The sequence below is a fragment of the Mizuhopecten yessoensis genome, unplaced genomic scaffold, assembly GCF_002113885.1.
Source record: "Mizuhopecten yessoensis strain PY_sf001 unplaced genomic scaffold, ASM211388v2 scaffold5547, whole genome shotgun sequence".
NCBI lineage: Eukaryota > Metazoa > Mollusca > Bivalvia > Pectinida > Pectinidae > Mizuhopecten > Mizuhopecten yessoensis.
In genome coordinates, this window is record NW_018406103.1 from 2,054,496 (window position 1) to 2,060,873 (window position 6,378).

Sequence of the window (6,378 nt, forward strand, 5' to 3'; positions counted from 1 at the left end):
GTGCTATTTCCCATTTTCGATTTTTTTTAAATTGAGCTAATAAGCCACATATTAGAGATTACCAGATTAAATATTCTCATGGGCATTTGGATCCTCTATATACGGAAAAAGTTTCATCTTGGTAACGTTCCATTTTGTGGATCCTTACGTGCTATTTATGTAATAGAGATCGCCCCTGTTTTTACCAAGAAATGTGTAATGCAGGCAATCCCTATGTGTTTTCACTACACGTTCAGTGGGCTGCTGCAGATAGCACAACGGTTGGCCGTTATCTGCTACCTCTGAGCTGCCGTAAACAGATGTCTTCTACCTCTGGGCTACCGTAGATAGACATACACCACCTTATTGAAGTGTTGGCCATAATCTGCTACCTCTGAGCTGCCGTAAACATATGTCTTCTACCTCTGGGCTACCGTAGATAGACATACACCACCTTATTGAAGTGTTGACCATAATCTGCTACCTCTGAGCTGCCGTAAACAGATGTCTTCTACCTCTGGGCTACCGTAGATAGACATACACCACCTTATTGAAGTGTTAGCCATAATCTGCTACCTCTGAGCTGCCGTAGATATACAAACAAAACCTTACTGAAGAAATGTTCATTGTCTGTTACCTCTTGGCTGCCATAGACAGACACATAACGACTTATTGAAAGGGTGGTGGTAATCTGTTATCCCTAAGTTGATGTAGAGTTGGCCGTTGTCTGCTACATCTGGGCTGCCGTAGATATAGAAACCACACCTTATTGAAGGGGTTTTGGTAATCTTCTTTCTCTCGGCTGCCGTAGATACCCACATAACACCTTATTAAGGGGGTGTTGATAATCTGTTACTTCTGGGCTGCCGTAGACATTCTTATAAAAGTATTTAAATACCCGTCTTTTACCAGGTAAATCTGAGGTCACGCCTCTGTCTACGTTCAGACGCGGTTTTAATCTCTGGACAGTGGTCAAGAGATTCGTCTCATAGTCGGTTTATGCTTAGTGGACAACCGGAGTCTATTTAATGCCTTTCGTTATGTGCGCTTTGACCACTCCTTCAGACATGGGGACTTTGCTTAATTGACAAAACCTAAACGACACGAGAGCCTGTAGGATATGGATAATCTGTTCAGAAGTACTGGGGTTCTACCACTTTTCACAGAACAATCGAATGTCTTCCTTTTTCAGAGAACACTTAAAATTCCATTAAATATATTATGCAAGTTTGATGACAATTTCAGTACACAGGAGCTTCGGGGTTATGATCAGAAGTCCTGAAACACGTACACGATCAGGATCAAGTGCCGTAGGGACATACAATGAAAAGTTTATCTACATTAATTTTGTATATAACATAGTAAGTATATTTGATTCGATGACATTTAGAAATGTTCGAATTTCATCAAACCAGTTTCAGAATAAATGATTTTTGAAGAAAATAGAATGTTTCAACTACTAACAGAAACTCCAATATAAACCTTCTAAAAATTGAAAAATAAAATGTATTACCCACTTACCTACCTACCATTCCTACCTACCTACAACCTACCTACCATCTACCTTCCAACCTACCTACCTAGCTACCACCTACCAAGCTACCTACCACCTACCAAGCTACCTACCACCTACTTTCCTACCTAGCTACCACCTACCTACCTACCTACCTACCACCTACCTACTTACCTACCTACCATTCCTACCTACCTACAACCTACCTACCATATACCTTCCAACCTACCTACCTAGCTACCACCTACCTTCCAACCTTCCTACCAACCTACATACCACCTACCTAGCTACCTACCTACCAACATACATTGTACCCTATTTTTCTTTAGACATGTAACAGAAAACATGTTTTTTCCTTGCCGCCCGTTTCAATGTGACATGCGTGTTATACAGTAGTCATTACTCATATTCATTGTAATCCAAAGATTGTTATTATATGCATGAACATTTCTCGCAATCACATTGGTCGGATCATATACACGTGACCAGTCCTCAAAAATTCATGTAGACTGGTTATCCGGTGAATATCGATTTCTAAATATAGCCTATATGGAAATTCCCCGGAACCTGTCGTAGCGAATGCGCAGTTAGACCGGAGCGCGATCTTTCTGACGGCATTAGAAGATGGCTGCTGGCGAACGTTTCTCCTCCGTTAGGAAAATTACCAAAACTATTCGAGGATAAAGGTGCTGCAAGCGTAAAAAAAGCCATTGAACACACAGTGCATGTCCTCCATGCTCATCGTAAGAAAAGAACCTAGACGATGCCTTCGAAAGCTACAATGATGAACTGTTGTATTCAAACATGGCTAAATTTTACACGGAGGCTCGCGTACAAAAATCTGAACCTTTAGTTTAGTTTTATTTTATTGTTGAAGCATATAATAAAACAGTTATGGGCTTTTATGCTGGTAAATATGATGTGATATGAACCTGAAAGAGTAATATTGACCTCGGCTTCGCCTCAGTTAATATCACTCTTTCAGGCTCATATCACATCATATTCACCAGCACAGAAGTCCATAATTGTATAATATTCGATGAGAAGTATAGGAACATTGTAATTCATGAAGTGTCAACGGAAGCGGGTCTAGCTGTTTTATACCCGTGTCATGTTCTCGAGTTCAGTCTGTGGTTGACTTCGCAGTACGTAACCGTAAATACCACCATTAGAGTTGTCATGGTTACCGAGAAACAAGCTAATCCCCTAAAACTTCTAATATTACTCTTAACACAAGAGGATATCAACTGTAACACATTCTCAGGTCCCTAAATGTAGTATTTTAGAACACATTATTAACTTGAGAAGTGTATGGATATCTGGACAAGATCTGGTCAGTAACCATCATACTAATTCTCACGGCAACACGACCGTTAACATCCGGGTTACACTTGCCCTTAAATTTCCGACAGACACTTCCTGTCGGAATGTACAATACTGTGTGTCATTCGTAGGCGTAAAATCAAGCTAAATCACGACGTTCTGTTTTTCTGTATATAAACAACATATGGCATTCCTTCTATTTATCAATGATACAAACACTCAAATTGAGAATTTCACTTTACAAAATGCGTTATATTTGAGGACATTCCCGTCTTACGAATCCAAGTGAAAAACCAACACATCATCATCATCATCATCATCATTACAAAATAATGTGAACTATGCAGACCTCATCATCAATAGACATTATCAAATATGGATATATCCTCAAAACAGAAAAAAAATCAACCGTGGAGACTTTACCAAAACAGGCAAATATCTCAAAAACAGACCAATGGAAAACGTGGAGGCATTATCAAAACAGAACAATGAAAAACGGGGAGACATTATCAAAACAGGCAAGTATCAAAAACAGACCAATGAAAAACATGGATACATTATCAAAACAGGTTAATATCAAAAACAGACCAATATCAAAAACAGACTAATATCAAAAACAGACCAATGGAAAACGTGGAGACATTATCAAAACCAGCCAATATCAACCACAAACCATTCTGCTCACAAAACAATGTGCAATATGGAGGCGTTCTGATCCCAAACAAATGCCAGTTAAGAGAAAAACACCATAAATATATGTTTAAAGAGGGGAATACTCTATTTAACAATGCTTTTTCATATAGAAAGAGAAGCAATACAATTTAAACCCAAATCGATGTTATCGCTACTTCTTTAAACAAAACCTCTCTATAGTCCTCACAGGCAAATCTCCTAAGATAGATAACTTGTCTTAAATTTATTTACATTTTTTAAATTGACGCAGGTTTATAACATAACTTAGGTTTGTTCCACTGAATATCTTGTTGTTCCTTCGCACCGATCGGCTTCCTTACTCCAAAGACCAATGGGACACCGTCAAAGTGTTAATTAATTGAATTTCTTGACACATATTCAATGACGTCACAAAACGACACATAAAATATATTTGAAAAGTGACTTACCGGCCTTTTCGGGACATTTGACGTACATGTCACATGGTCGCACGAGGTCTGCCCAAACATCCTGCAAAGAGAGAAGACTTATTTTATAAGACCATTCGGGATGAATACATGTTCTTAAACCTAGCTGACAAATAATCCGCGTTGTTTTTGAGGTCAAAAAGAGAGTGAAAAAAAAGAGGAACTATTTTGTATCCACCAGTGCATAACCCTATTTCTACTTAAACGGACCTTGTTTATCAACTTTCAGTCCCTCCATTAAACGACAATTGTACTTGTTAAACAGAAGTTTTTGGCAACCGGTTGATTTACAATTTCCGACAAAATACTCCTGACCTGTCGAAAAGATTGGTGCCCTTTCACTTCTTGGTATTCCATTACGGAAATGCATCCGCGATGTAGTGCCATAACGGCAGATTGAATTTGACAAATGGTTAGTTTTATGAATATTGATAACTGATTAAAATCAAATATAACCCCCTTCTATGTATGATAAAACAAAGTTTAGTTATAAAGCTGGCAACATCTATGCGATTTCTTCTTGTATCAATTAACATGCTAATTGCCTCCAAAGAATTCCCTACGCGGTGCCTTGTCGTCTGGAGCCCCTTATATATTTTAAACTAATTTATTGAGTAAATAATAACATTATTGAATTAAACGCGAGTTTTTTATAAGTTATTTACAAGTATGTCTTCTCACAGGACACATTGAAAACATAAGTAAACGGCACTTAACGACCTATATAAAGTTAAAAGGTGATGGCATCGATCAATGTAGATCATATTACATAGATATAAACTGTAATTGCTTGAGAATACAAGTTAAGTATCCCTGTCACACTGCACTGTAGTTTTAACTTTATACAGTAACCTCCCCTTTACTTCACTTTGGATATTCCGTCGTTTCGTATTGCAAAGTTATCTGCAGGTAATGATTGTTACGTCATTAGTTTGTGTGAGAACATTACGTCGTTTTCTCAAAAAATATGACGTTACTCTCACAAACAAATGACGTAACAAGCAATACCTGCTCACAAGAGCAGATAACTCTGCAATACGAAAAGACGGAATAACTGTAGCACAGTTGGGTCAGGCTAACTTCAGTTAACTAAGGTGCTCAGTCGGTGTATAACAACATAAAGTCCCTGGTTCGAATCCCGGGTAAGCCTCACTGATATTGTTTACACTCAGAACTATGTTGCTGATTATATTATATTGTTTATTTCATCTTCAACATTTTTTATTGCGAAAGTCCCACAAGGTATGGTTTTCTTCTCACCGAACTGATTTATCAAAGCTATAGTCACGCCAGAAAATAATACAGTTCACAGTGCGTAGTTTTAGTTTTTTGGCAGTGGTACAGTAATCCTTAAATAAAACAAATGAAGCAAAAATATTCCTAAACAAGATTTCTAAATCACTGAAGTACGCCAGTCTATATCCACACATACGTCGTCAGCAGTTTACATTTAATCGTTATCGGCGAGACTAGATTTTGACCAGTCAGTGACCGTTGGTGGTCTGGCAGCGTTGACCCTGGGTCAGTGGAGTGTTGGTAAGGGTGTGGAGATCACAAACTGGCCTCATTAGAGACATATCAGCCTTGCATGGCTAACATTAATGTTATGATGTATAATCTTATAAATGTATATATATATTATATCTCTCAAAATGGTATGTTCACCTCGACCCAATTTACGCTCAATTTATCTATCTTTTTAGCACACCTGCCCGAAGGGTAGGTGAGCTTACAGACGAATGCTGTGGCGCGGCGTTCGTCAATTTTTCCTTTTAACGACTTCTTCTGAAGAACCGAAAGGCCTGCAGTCATTATTGTTTGGCTTGTTTCACCTCGTATGCGTACTGTAGACCATCAGGCCATTCTTTGATTTTGAGTGGTTCAAATGTGTCATGGGAGAGTGGTTCAATGTACAAAGATATTTCAGCTCAGACCATTATTGTAAAAAAATTCCTGCCAAATATTCACACATTGGTCTCCTCAAAACTGAGTTGCAATCACGTACTTGTTAAATAATTACAGAAAGATTGGAATTGGTCATGAACATTTGAAAAATGTTAATATAACTCCGTTTTAAAATTTTCCATCATTTAAGGTGTAATGTACCACTGCATCAATTATAATCACGAAGAAGAGTTCCAACCCCGAATTTTATTTTATTGTTTACTTTGAGTAATCTCCCTTCTGTATAGAAGATGAAACAACCAAAAGGAGGTTTTCTACCTTAGAAGAACCTCCCCTGTCAAGGTGTGTATGTGCTTTGTGGCCATTAATTCGACATCAATTTGATGTAGTACAGTTCCTGTATGGAAACATTGGTGTAGTCTTCGCAATGAAACGGTTCCAGGTTCGACCCCTGCAGCTTTGTGGTTTTCTTTTTCATTTCCCGAATCATTCCAATCATTTGACGAAAGACGTGATATG